General features: G+C 49.5%; 1 long non-coding RNA gene across 1 annotated transcript in view; it reads right to left on the bottom strand.

The window, feature by feature from the left end:
• Nucleotides 1–4544: 4544 nt before the first annotated feature.
• The window catches only part of LOC127587215 (uncharacterized), a 22043-nt gene continuing 13088 nt past the window's right edge, over nt 4545–13499 (bottom strand). Inside the window, exon 4 of the long non-coding RNA XR_007958756.1 lies at nt 4545–6323. This is a non-coding gene — a long non-coding RNA (uncharacterized LOC127587215). The remainder of the gene's footprint in view (nt 6324–13499) is intronic.

Genomic DNA, 13499 nt, shown 5'->3' with positions numbered 1-13499 from the left:
ACCTGAGAGGCAACATTCAGTGATCTGTGGATATGAACCCCCAGATCCCTCTGCTCCTCCACACTACCCAGAATCCTGCCATTAACCTAGTACTCCGCCTTGGAGTTTGTCCTTCCAAAGTGTACCACCTCACACTTCTCTGGATTGAGCTCCATCTGCCACTTCTCAGCCCTCAAAGCCTCTCTACATGTTAGATCTGACTTTTCCCCATCCACTTCTTCCTCTGACCTACCCCTCTGGTTCCCATCCCCCTCGCAAACTCGCAAACCCATGGCATCGAGCTCTTGGGTGGTCCAGGCTACACTCAACCTGCCAAGTGGAGCTCTGACTTGTGGATCGTGAAAAGGCCCTGGAGTGTTGGGGGATGAATCACACACCATGGGATAACCATCTCTGATCTGCCCTCGTAGCTAACAATTTATGTCACTGAGCCAGTGGAGAATCTGATCATTGGTGACCCCTAAGGTATTGATGTTATTGCTGCTGCATGTCCAGAGTAGGTGGTTCGATTCTCTCATGTCAGGGGGTGTTGCATAGCATTTTGGTGGTATATCATATGCTACCAAAATCCTCTGGCAGCTCATTTCAGACACCAGCTCTCTTCCTGTGTAAAAACAGCCCTCCGACTACCTTTAAACTTCCTTCCTCTTGCCTTAAACCTTTGCCCTCTAGTTTTAGACAACCCTACCAAGGGAAACAGACACTATCTCCTCTATGTCTGCCCTTCATAATTTTATTTACCATTATCATGTCACCTCTCAGCCTCCTTTCTTCAGGCCCCGGGGATTTTCCACCTTTATGAGTTTAGGATATCCAACAGCTCCACCCTTTTCTAACACAGATAAGTTTCAGGACACCACTGTTCTCTTCCCTGGATTCCCTCAGCTTCCACATCCTTCTGGGTAAATGCAGATGAGAAATATTCATTTACGACCTTGCTCATTTCCTGTGGGTTACCACATTGATTGTCAAGGGGACTTACTCCCTGGAGACACAAGATGCTGGAATCTGGAGCAACAAACAATCTGCTGGAAGAACTCAAGCGGGTCGGGCAGCATCTATCGGAGGAAAGGAATTGTCGATGTTTCTGGTCGAAACCCTGTATCGGGACAGTCCTCTCTCCCTTTAAAGACACAGAAAGAATCTTTAAGGATTCTCCTTTGTCATATCTGCTGGGTAGATCCAATGGCTGCTTTTTGCCCTCCTAATTCCTTTCTGAACTGTACATCCATTCTATCCTTCAAAGACTCCACCTCCATCCATTGTCTGCCCCTCTTTATTCTGTGTACCTCAGTCTGGTTCTCCCATCAGACTCCCCTGTTCCAAAGGGAAATGATCCCAACTTATCCAGTCTCTCCCCATAACTGAACCGCTCCATCCCAGGCAACATTCTGGTGAATCCCTTCTGCACCCTTCCCAGTGAATTCACATCATCCCCACAGGACCGGCCCAGAGCTGCATCCAATATCCCAGCTGCAACATAACCCATGTGTTACAAAGTTGTATACGTTGTAATTCGTTTTACCACATGAATCAACCGTGCCCTCAGCAATGTATGTCTGATAATGGGCACTCATTGCTTCAAGTTTTTGTTTCTTGTTCAGACAGCTTCTGATTGTTCTTCATATCTTCAGTATCTGAAGTGATTTGACTTTCAGCAGACTCTTACATCACTGGTTTTTCTCCTGGATTTGAATGCATCTGCTTGGTGCGGGGAAGGGCTACATGTAGGATGCTGAAGATTTCTCGAGCAAACATTTGGTGCTACTTATGGTGGGCGATGCAGAAATGCAATTGATCATTCCCTTGTAGGGACACAGAGGAAATTAGGAGAATGAACCTGTTGCATGTTATTAACAAGAATAACTGCTAAAAGTGGTTTCAACTTAATTGAAATGACATTTTATTGCATCAGATTGGTTGCCAGTCAAGTAAAGGTTAGCGACTTAGCTGCTGGAGGAACTCAGCAGGTCGGGCAACATCTATGGAGGCAAAGGAATAGCCAACGTTTCGGGTGAGACCCTGCATCAGGACTGAGAGTGTCGAGGGCTGGTACAGAGAGGTGAGAGGGACGGGTGAGGCAAAAACTGGCAAGTGATAGGTGGAGCCAGGTGAGCAGGGGTTAATGGGTGGATGGAGCCAGGTGGTGGAGGGAGGGGTGGGTTAGTTCCCTGTTCGGGGTAAAACTCCGGTGCTAGAAACTGTGTGGTGAAGCCTTGTGCTTTAGTCCTGGATTAGGCACAGTCCTGATCAACAACAGAATGAACTGTTCTGTCAAATGTTGAATATTACCCAATGAAAGTGACATACTCCAATTGGCACTCACACCAGAATGATTGATTTATCCAACTCAATCTTTACATACCAGGTTAGTGATTAATATTGCATATCTATTTTACCACCAGCATGTCTCGTGTGAAACTTGGTGCCAGACCCACTGGATGGGTATCCTCGGCGGGATGAATGGAATTTGTCCTGGGATATCTCACCCAGTTTGGGCTGCCGTTCCAGACGATTTTGCTTCAAGCGTGAACAATTCCACTGTGAACACTACTGAACCACACACCCGTGGGGGAACCCCAGAGACCAGAGTGGAGAGTAGGCAAGAGAAGCCGAAGATGAGAAGAGTTAGGAATTGGATTCAAAGCATGGAGGAGTTGTTGGTGGAAGGCAGGGAGGAGAGGAGGGGAAAATCAGGTGAAGGGAGATCAGGGAAAGCTTGTGCAGATGGGGATGTGGTGGGTGTAAGACGATAGTGGGGCTGAGTTCAGGGCGAAGGTCTTCTATTTGATGAGCAAAGACTGCATTGGAATCATTGTGCAGTTACGGAAAGTAAATGACAATGTGTTGCTGAATGCTCGCTTGAATATAAGGTTTCTATATAATAGTGTGAACTCTGAAACTAGGCTTAACTACAGGACAGGACGAATGAAGAAACATGCTCTGGAGAGTATCATCGGGAAGGCCAGCATCTATGAAGTGTATGATCTTCGAATCAATTTACTTTCTGGAACAACACAGAAATTCAACAATTAGTTGGATTGTTACTAAATAAATAACCCCATGGTTTGGCTGGTTCAGGCATGAGAGGGCTGTCCTTGTGACGAAGGAGTGTTACTGGCTGAAATATCACTGCTCCTGTATAACTCTAGGGCACAGTACCAGCGGGGACTTGTCTGTTGCTGTATAACACCGGGGTACGGTACTGGTTGGGATGGGTCTGCCACTGTATAACACCGGGGTACAGTACCAGTGGGGACAGGCCTGTCCCTGTATAACACAGGGGTACAGTACCAGTGGGGATGGTTCTGTTGCTGTATAACACTGGGATATAGTACTGGTGGGGACGGGCCAGTCTCTGCATAATACCAGACTACAGTACTGGTGGGGATGGGTCTGTCGCTGTATAACACTGGGGTACAGTACTGATGTGGATGAATGTGTCACTGTATTACACTAGGGTACAGTACTGATGCGGACGAGTCTGTCACTGTATAACACTGGGGTACAATACCGGTGGGGACAGGTCCTCTGTAAGACTGCAGTACATTACTCATGTTCTCTGCATGCATCTGTTCTGTCGCCTCAGACAGTAGGGAGCAGGCCATCCAAGCTCTGAACACGCCAGGATTAGCGCCGTACAGCCCCGATGAGCCGAGGAACAGGGTAATCAGACAATACTCGGGCTACCGGGTCGCGGCCAAGGCGCAGTGGAATCACGATTCAGCACTTCGGAAGATCAACATCCCTCCTCCGCACTGATGATTTTTGAACAAGGCTTATGGTGAACATCAGGAAGATCTGCTCCGACCTCAGTGTGAGATTTAAGCATCAGCAGCGAGTCAGAGAGTCACCCCCAACCTTCCATGCTGGATGTAAATCCGAGCACGCTTTGCAAACGGTAACTTACCTCTGAATGTTCATAAACCAATTGGTTCATGAACTGTGGAGCCTTTGGAAATAAAACAGGAAATGTATTTAAAGGGGTTCCAGAACAGGGAATCTGGAATGAATGAAGCAAGCAGACACCTACCATGTAGGTTAAATCAGACGGATCCTCAACTTTCTGCAAAGAAGCACAACATTACGGTAAGGTGTAATGTACCCGAACACTGGCGCAGCAGTAGATTTTCTGCCTCCCAGCTCCAGAGACGGGAGGTCGGGATCAAACTCAGGTCACTGAAGCTGGGAGGCAGTGGAGACTGTCTGTGTGCGAAATTTGCATGTTCTCCCTGTGATTGCCAGGGTCCCCCCCAGGGCTCCGGTTTCCTCCCACATTCCAGCGATGCTTGTGTTGATAGGTTATTTTAAATTATGCCTTCGGTGGGTGAAAGGGGAATTGGGGGCTGTGAGGATGAAAGAGGAATAGGTTCCAGGGAAGTGAATGCAGTTGATGGCATAGACTCGATGGGCCAATTGGCTAGCCTTTACGTAATATCGACACAGGTAGAGGGGGTGGTGAAGAAGGCGCTTGGCAGGCTGGTCTTCATCAGTCAGGGCATTGAGTATCGGCATTGGAACGTGATATCACAACTGTACAAGACATTGGTGAGACCGTACTTGGGAATGTTGTGTGCAGTTCTGGTTGCGCAGCTACAGTAAGGGTATCATTAAGCTGGAAAGGGTGCAGGGAAAAGGTGCTGTAAAAAGGTTTGAGGATGCTACGGGGAGTGGAGGGCTTGAGTTGTAAGGAGAGCCTGGATAGGCTGGGACTATTTTCCCTTGAGTTGAGGAGGCTGAGGGGTGACCTTATGGAGGTTTACAAAATCATTAGGGGCATAGATAAGGTGGGTGGTCACAGACATTTTCCCAGGGTAGGGGAGTACAAAACTGGAGGGCACAGGTTTAAGGTGAGAGGGGAAAGATTCAAAGGGGACCTGAGGGGCAAGTTTTTCACACAGAGGGTGGTGGGTGTGTGGAATGAGCTGCCAGGGGAAGCTGCAGAGGCAGGTAGAATGACAATGTTTAGAACGATTTTGGACAGGTACACGGATAGGAAAGGTTTCGAGGGATATGGGCCAAACGCGGGCAAATGGGAGTAGCTCAGATAGACCTCTTGGTCAGCATGGATGAGTTGGACTGAAGGGCCTGTTTCTGTGTGTATGACTGTATCTTCGAGGATGGGCAATACTACAACCAACATTCCCCCGAGAGCTAACAATGTGAAATAAAGAAAATAGAACATAGAACAGTACAGCACAATACAGGCCATTCGGCCCACAATGTTGTGCTGACCTTTAAACCTCGCCGAAGACTATCTCACCACTTCCTCCCACATATCCCTCATTTTAAATTCCTCCATATGCTTATCCAGTAATCTCTTGAATTTGACCAACGTACCTGCCTCCACCACTGCCCCAGGCAGCGCATTCCATGCACCAACCACCCTCTGGGTAAAAAAACCTTCCTCTGATATCACCTTGAACTTTCCACCCATTACTTTAAAGCCACGCCCTCTTGTATTGAGCATTGGTGCCCTTGGAAAGAGGCGCTAGCTGTCTACTCTATCTATTCCTCTCAATATTTTGTACACCTCCATCATGTCTCCTCTCATCCTCCAAAGAGTAAAGCCCTAGCTCCCTTAGTCTCTCCTCATAATCCATACTCTCTAAACCAGGCAGCATCCTGGTAAATCTCCTCTGCACCCTTTCCAACGCTTCCACATCCTTCCTATAATGAGGCGACCAAGTGTGGTCTAACCAGAGTTTTATAGAACTACTTTTATTACCTTCTCCATCATAGGGCCGGGAATCGCAGAGGCCTCTCTCCACGCTTGTAGTTTGAACGGAACCAGACTGAACACCCAAGAGAGGTGACTTAAATAAAGGAACAACATTAGCTTCCCGGTCCACGACTCGGAGCTGTTTCAGCGATGTTAGGAGAGCTTCAGGAGGAAGCCACGGGGAGGTGGGCAAGGATTTGGGAAGGGCCAGAGAAGGGAAGCTTCCTTGACATGTTCTGCGGGCTGAGCGTTGGCAGGAGATGTGGAAGGCAGGGGAGGATGCACCAAGGAACCATTGATGGGTGGGAGATGGTAAGTTCTCTGGGGATGGGGACAAAAGAGGCAGCTTCAGGGCTAGTATGAGGACATGCTAGACAGGGCCGAATGAACACTGGGGAAATTGGCCCCCCAGAGATAAAACACATTTATCAGATGAGGTGTGCAGATTCCTACCTGGGAACCGCTGACAGAGGGAAGAGATGGACCACAGTCGGCGGTTGAAGTTGAACGACTTTCCTTGGCTTTCAGTAACAGTGACATCACGGGAGTTGGGACCAGTTGGAATCTACAGCTCTGCAAACACATGGGTCTGGTCAGTTGGCTGTAAAGCAAAGCAATTAACAACATTTTAGGTAATAATTAAATCTGAAGCTTGACTGATGATGCTCTTTCCCCGAAGAAAATCCACAGCACATTCTGGTCACGGACCAACCCTGTGGTGTGAAAGGCCCAGGTACCTGCAAAACATCAACAATTCTCAACACCTCGCTTATTGCTGGTGGGAACTGCACCAGACATTGGAATAAAACTCTGTTAAGCTGAAACACTTGTGACACTCACTGGTGGTATCGGACAAACCGATTTCTGGATTATTGGAAGGTATTTTACAAAACACATTTTTAAGATACTATTTTTTCAGATGTTACTTGGCAGAATAATAGATTTTTCAGTGAACCAGCTTAGTTTACAGGGAGCAGAACCAGGTCAGTTTCAAGGGATTAAGGCCAACAGAACTGTGAGTTTAAGAGCAACCCGGGAATTGGGGTCCCAGTGAGTGGGAGGAAGGGAACCGGGGTCCCAGTGAGTGGGAGGGAGGGAGGGAATCGGGTTCCCAGTGAGTGGGACGGAGGGAGGGAACCGGGTGGTCTGGCGCATGGGAGGGAGGGAGGGAGGGAATCAGGTCCCAGTGAGTGGGAGGGAGGGAGGGAACCAGTTCCCAGGTAAGTAGACGAGTGCTCGTGAACCAGAGCCAAAACAACTGACAGAAGTTTATAAAATTATTAGAGGCATAGATAGGGTAGACAGTCCGAATCAATTTCTCAGGGTTGAAATGTCGATTACCAGAGGTCATGCATTTAAGGTGAGAGGGGAAAGTTTAAAGGAGATGTGTGGGGGCAAGTTTTTTTCCCACAGAGAGTGGTGGGTGCCTGGAATGAGCTGCCAGGGGTGGGGGTGGAGGCAGATATGAAAGAGGGGTTTAAGCAGCTGCTAGACAGACACATCAATGTGCTGGGACTGGAGGGATGTGGATCGTGTGCAGGCAGAAAGGATTTAATTTAATTCGGCATCGTGTTTGGCACAGACATCGTGGGCCGAAGGGCCTGTTCCTGTGCTGTACGGTTCTCTGCTCTACAACTAGACAGGGAGTACGGCAAACACCACCCCGGGCACTCAAATTGTTGGACAGCAGATTATCGCACTTCTGCTGCAGTAAGATCCAATACATTCCCAAGATAAGGACAAGAAGCTGCAGGAAATGGAGGAACATCGACCTTGTGTAGGTGGAAGGGATTAGTTTAGCTGGGCACTTGATGACTAATTTAGTTGTTTTGGCACAACATGGTGAGCCAGAGGGCCTGTTCCTGTGCTGCACTGTTCCATGTTCTATCTCCTGTTTTCAAAAGAACACAGCTCTTAATGCAGTGAAATTCCAACAGAATTAACATTATGCACTGTTCCAGCATGGCTCACACTATAAACACAGACTGATCGAAGCCAGATGGTCAGAGCTTTGTTGAACTGAACCTTGCCAACAAACTGCAGGGCATTTGACACTGGAGGGGAGGGGAGGGGTGGTGTTTGAGCCCGGCTCATATTTCTCGTTTAAATAGCTCTCTGTTCAAATCCAGCTGCAACACTGTAGGGTAATTTAAGAGTGCGGAGGATTCTTATTTAGTGGCCACTGTCAATATGTACAGTCAAGAATCAGAAGGGTTACATCTGTGCTTGGATTTCTCATCTTATAAGGATGCTGGTGAAGCCGCACTCGGAGTATTGTGCTCAGTTTTGGTCGCCCTGTGATAGGAATGATGTTATTAAACTGGAAAGAGTGCAGAAAAGTTTTGCAAGGATGTTGCCAGGACTTGGGTTATAGGGAGAGGTTGGACAGGCTGGGACTTTGTTCCTAGGAGCGCGGGAGACTGAGGGGTGATCTTATGGAGGTGTATAAAACCATGAGGGGCACAGATAGGGTGAACGCACTCAGTATTTTTCCCAGGGTTGGGGAATCAAGAACTGGAGGGCATAGGTTTAAGGTGAGAGGGGAAAAATTTAATAGGAACTTGAGGGTGAGGGTCAACTTTTTCACCCAGAAGTTGGACCTCGTTTAGTTTGGCACTCACTTATCAGTTGATTTAGTTAGGCACAACACTGTGGGCCGAAGGGCCTGTTCCTGTGCTCTGTGTTCTCAGTCTCAGGACATAACCCTCTGTTATCGACCGTCACTGAAAGATCCACAGCCGGTTTACCACCACCCCCACCCCCCCAGCCTTGCTCACCAACTGCTAGTGATTTCTGCATTTCTTCTGCCAACTGAAAGGTCTGCTTGTTGCCAAATAATCAACGCCAGACGTTCCGGGAGAACACCCGCATGGAGAAGGGAGGGACATCACAGCCAAGGGCACTGCCCTGGAGTGGGAAACATTCCACGCCAGCCATGGATTTATCTATTAATACAGCAACCCACATTCTATTTTTAAACCTTCTCCACTGCAAATTCATGAGGCTGGCAGGTTGTTTTACCAGGTGGTGCGGCAGAGTGTTACCCAGCAGGGGAACAGGCCCTTCGGCCCAGCGAGTCCGTGCTGACCCTCATCCACCCCTTCACGTCGATCCCCTTCCATCCTCCTCACACCCCTCCACAGATAAAATCTGTGCCCTTCATGATTTTATACACCTCTATAAGATCACATTGGGGGCTGATTAACCCACCGACCCCGCAAGTCGCTGGGATGTGGGAGGGAACCAGAGCACCTGGGGGAAACCCACGTGGTCATAGGGAAAACATGCGAACTCCACACACACACACACACACACACACACACACACACACACACACACACACACACACACACACACACACACACACACACACACACACACACACACAGCGGTGGAGGATGGGATCAAACCCGGGTCTCTGGGGCCAGGAACCCTGCACCACCATGCCCAGGGGTTGTTGGGACTGTGATGAAGAACGACACATGGACGCTCCATCCAACCAGTCGCTATCAAGAGGAATTGTTAGGGTGGCTCAGGGTTTGCCTGAGCCAATATTTGCTCACTCTGTCTCAAGGGTAAATATTGCCTGATTTCCAAAGGTAACATAGACGGAATTCCTTGCTGCCACAAAGGGGATGGTCTGATGCATTCAATCCAGCTACTGCCTCTGTCGAAAGAGATCCAAAGCAGAACATCTGCTCCTAACCTTTGTGGGAGTGACAAAGACCAGGGACTCTGGAGCGAAGGAGGCTGAGGGGCGACCACATGGAGGTTTATAAAATCATGAGGGGCACAGATCGTCTTTTCCCCAGGGCAGGGGAGTCTAAAACTGAAGGGCAGAGGTTTAAGATGGGAGGGGAAAGATTTAAAGGTGACCTGAGGGGCAAGTTTTTCATGCAGAGGGTGGTGGCAAGTGGAACGAGCTGCCAGAGGAGGTGGTAGAGGCGGGTACAACTACAGCGTTTAAGGGGCATTTGGAAAGGTAGGTGGACCGGAACAGAGTGAAGGGATAGGGGCCTGAGGCAGACAAGATGGGGTTCGAGGAGACAGGAACCACGGTCGGCATGGATGAGGTGGTAGGTAGATCTCTGATGTTGACCCCCACCCCCCGGGTGGTAGGTGGACCTCTGATGTTGACCCCCACCCCCCCACCCCCCGGGTGGTAGGTGGACCTCTGATGTTGACCCCCACCCCCCCACCCTCCGGGTGGTAGGTGGACCTCTGATGCTCACCCCCACCCCCCCACCCCCCGGGTGGTAGGTGGACCTCTGATGTTAACCCCCCCCCACCCCCCCGGTGGTAGGTGGACCTCTGATGTTGACCCCCCCCCCCCCCACCCGTACCTCCCACAGATGCTGGCCGACCACTCCAGCAGGTTGTATGTTGCTCCAGTTTCCAGCATCTGCCGTCTCTGTTGTCTCCACCCTCTCTAACCAATGTTCCTCATCATCTTATAAACCCTGATAGTCACTCAGTGTCCTACGTTCCAGTGGGAACAAACCCAGCCGATCCAATCTCTCCTTATAACCACAGCCCTCCATTCCAGGCAAGATCCTGGTGAATCTCTTCTGCACTCTCTCAATTGCTACCACATCCTTCCCGCAGTGTGGTGACCAGAACTGCGCACGATACTCCCAGTGCAGTCTGACCAATGTTTTGTTCAGCTGTAACATGACGCCCCAAGTCTCAGACTCAGCTTCTCAGCCTATGAAAGCAAGTGCACCAAGTGCCTCCTTCACTACCCTATCCACCTGTGCTGCTATTTTCATGGAACTGTGACCTTGCACCCCCAGGTCTCTCTGTATTTCAACACTCCCGAGGTCCCTGCCATTTACTCTGTAGATCCTGCCAGCATTAGACATTCCAAAGTGCATCATTTTACCCTTGTCTTGATAAAACTCCATCTGCCACCGCTGTACCCAACTCTCCAGCTGAGTGATGCCCCAATTCATCCTTGGAAAACCTTCTTCACGATCTACAACTCCTCCAATTTTCATGCCGTCTGCTAGCTCACTGATCAGACCACCACTCACGGGGGAATGCAGAACGAGGGGGATCACTTTTGAAACATAAAGGGTTGCTCACTAAAAGAGACGGGGCAAAACTTGTTTCTCTCAAAGGGCAGTGAGCCTTTGGAGCTCTGTCCTGCAAAGGGCGTTGGAAGCAGAGTCTTCTCAGAATAGCAGGGATGTACTGCTGAGGCTCTGTGTTGGTCAGACCACATTTGGAATATCATGAGCAATTTTGGGCACTGTATCTGAGGAAGGATGTGCTGGTCTGAGAGGGGGTCCAGAGGAGGTTCACAAGAACAATCCCAGGAATCAAAGGCTTGACATTCGAGGGGCGTTTGATGACTCTGGGCCTGTACTCGATGGAGTTCAGAAGGATGAGGGAGGTTCTCATCAAAACCTCCCGGATACTGAAAGGCCTGGATAGAGCAGACGTGGAAAGGATGTGTCCATCAGTGGGAGTGTCCAGGATCCGAGGGCACAGCCTCAGAATAAAGGGACGTCCCTTTAGAACAGTAATGAGGAGGAATTTCTTCAGCCAGAGGGTGGTGAATCTGTGGAACTCGTTGTCACAGAGTGCTGTGGAGGCCATCATTGGGTGTATTTAAGGCAGAGATAGACAGGTTCCTGATTGGTGAGGGGAATTAAGGGTTGTGGGGAGAAGGCAGCAGAATGGGGTTGAGAAAAAAATCAGCCATGATTGAATGGCAGAGTAGACTCGATGGGCTGAATGGCCTAATTCTGCTCCTACATCTTATGGTCTTAATACAAGAAGGCATGGCTTTAAGGTAACGGGGGGGCAGGGAAGTTCAAGGGAGATGTCAGAGGGAGGTTTTTCACCCAGAGAGTGGTTGGTGCATGGAATGCGCTGCCTGGGGTGGTGGTGGAGGCTGATACATTGGTCAAGTTCGAGAGATTGTTAGATAGGCATATGGAGGAATTTAAAATAGAGGGATATGTGGGAAGAAGGGGTTAGATAGTCTTGGGTGTGGTTAGAAGGTCGGCACAACATGATGGGCCGAAGGGCCTGCATTGCGCTGTATTTTTCTATGGTTCTGTAATAGACAAATTCTTGAGAGGCAAAGGGGTGAAAGGTCACTGGGGGGATCATGGTGTTGAAGTTACGTCAGGTAAGCCTTGGGTAGAGCAGGCTTTGGGGGGCAAGTTTGCTGGATTTTGCCCGACTTAGATGTTTAATTTTATATCTGGTCAGATCGCGAACCTGTGTACGTTTCCTCGAAAATCTTAACCCAGTATAATGGGATGATAAGGCATTTAATTTAAAAGGGATCATTGAAATTCAAGTTGGCACCATGGGGAGAACTGCTGCCTCCCAGCCCCAGAGATCAGGGTTCGATCCTGACCTCCAGCGACGTTCTCCCTGTTACCCCCCGGTGGGGGGGGGGGGGGGGGGTTCCGGTTCTCTCCTACTTCCTGGGGTTGGTGGGTTAATTAGCCACTGTAAATTGTCACCCCCGGTATGTGGGTAAGGGGCAGAATCTGGGGGGAGTTGGTGGGGAGAATGGTATGGGATCGGTGCAGATGGGTGGTTGATGGTTAGCACAGACTCAGTGGGCCGAAGGGCCTGCTTTCGTGCTGTATCTCTCTGTGACTGCACTGTGGAGCAGCTGTCAGTACTTCTCCTGTCAGTACTATCACCTTTCTCCCCTCCGACTTCCCCGGGACAGCCATTGGAAGATATGGGGCTATGGGTGAAAGTGCACAAGCTCCAAAGGAGTTTGGTGCAGTAATTTACAACGTCAATAAATTCAAGTCCTGCTGTTGACACGCAGCACGCTTGAAGCCTGATCAGGAGAAGGGGAGGGAAGGGGGAGCCTCACCTGACCTCATTGCCTTCCTCTGACTGTGCTAATTGCTGTCAGCAAGCAAAGAAAGCTCACCGAACACTCTGACAAACTTCTGCAGATGTCCCGTTGGAAGTGTCCTGACTGGTTGCATCACGGTCTGGGATGGCAATTCGAATGGTGCAGGAATGCAAGAAGCTGCAGAGAGTCATGGACTGAGCTCAATACCACAGGCACTTCCCTCCCCACCATCGGGAGTATCTACAGGAGGCGCGGCCTCAGGAAGGCTACGTCCGTCATCAAAGATCCCCACCATCCAGGACGTGCCCTCTTCTCTCGCAGCTCCCACCGGGCAGGAGGTACAGAAGCCTGAAGTCCCCACACCACCAGGTTCAGGAACAGCGACTTCCCTTCAACCATTCGGTTCTTGAACCGACCGGCACAACCCTGATCACTGCCTCAGTACAGCAACACCTTGATCACCTTGCACGAAAATGGACTTTGTTATTTTTTGTTCTAATGTGTTCTTTCCCGTAAAAATTGTGTATAATTTATGCTTAATTTATGGTTTTCTTGTGAATGCTGCTTATCTGATGCTGTGTGCCTGTGATGCTGCTGCAAGTAAGTTTTTCATTGCACCTGTGCACACATGTACAATAACCAGGGCGCAGTTAAAGGGGCCCCTCTTGCTCCTCCACCTGCCCCTTTCTGCAGGATGGACTGCCGCTTGCAGGGCCATTTCACAAGGATTGGCAACCCTCTTCCTGTTTTTACCCCTGCCGATAAAAACATCCGCAGTTTGGTGCAGCTGTTACTGAAACCTCACGCTGACAGGACAAATCATCTTCTGTGACCCAACGTACAAATGGAAATTTAAACAACACTGAGTCACGGGCTAATACACTGCCAAGGACAATGTTCCCCTCTGTAGACACAGCACAGAAACAGGTCCTTTATCAACAT

The sequence above is a fragment of the Pristis pectinata genome, chromosome 39 (genome assembly GCF_009764475.1).
Source record: "Pristis pectinata isolate sPriPec2 chromosome 39, sPriPec2.1.pri, whole genome shotgun sequence".
Lineage (NCBI taxonomy): Eukaryota > Metazoa > Chordata > Chondrichthyes > Rhinopristiformes > Pristidae > Pristis > Pristis pectinata.
The sequence above is the reverse complement of the archived record's forward strand: the minus strand, read 5'-3'. Positions and strand labels throughout refer to the sequence as shown.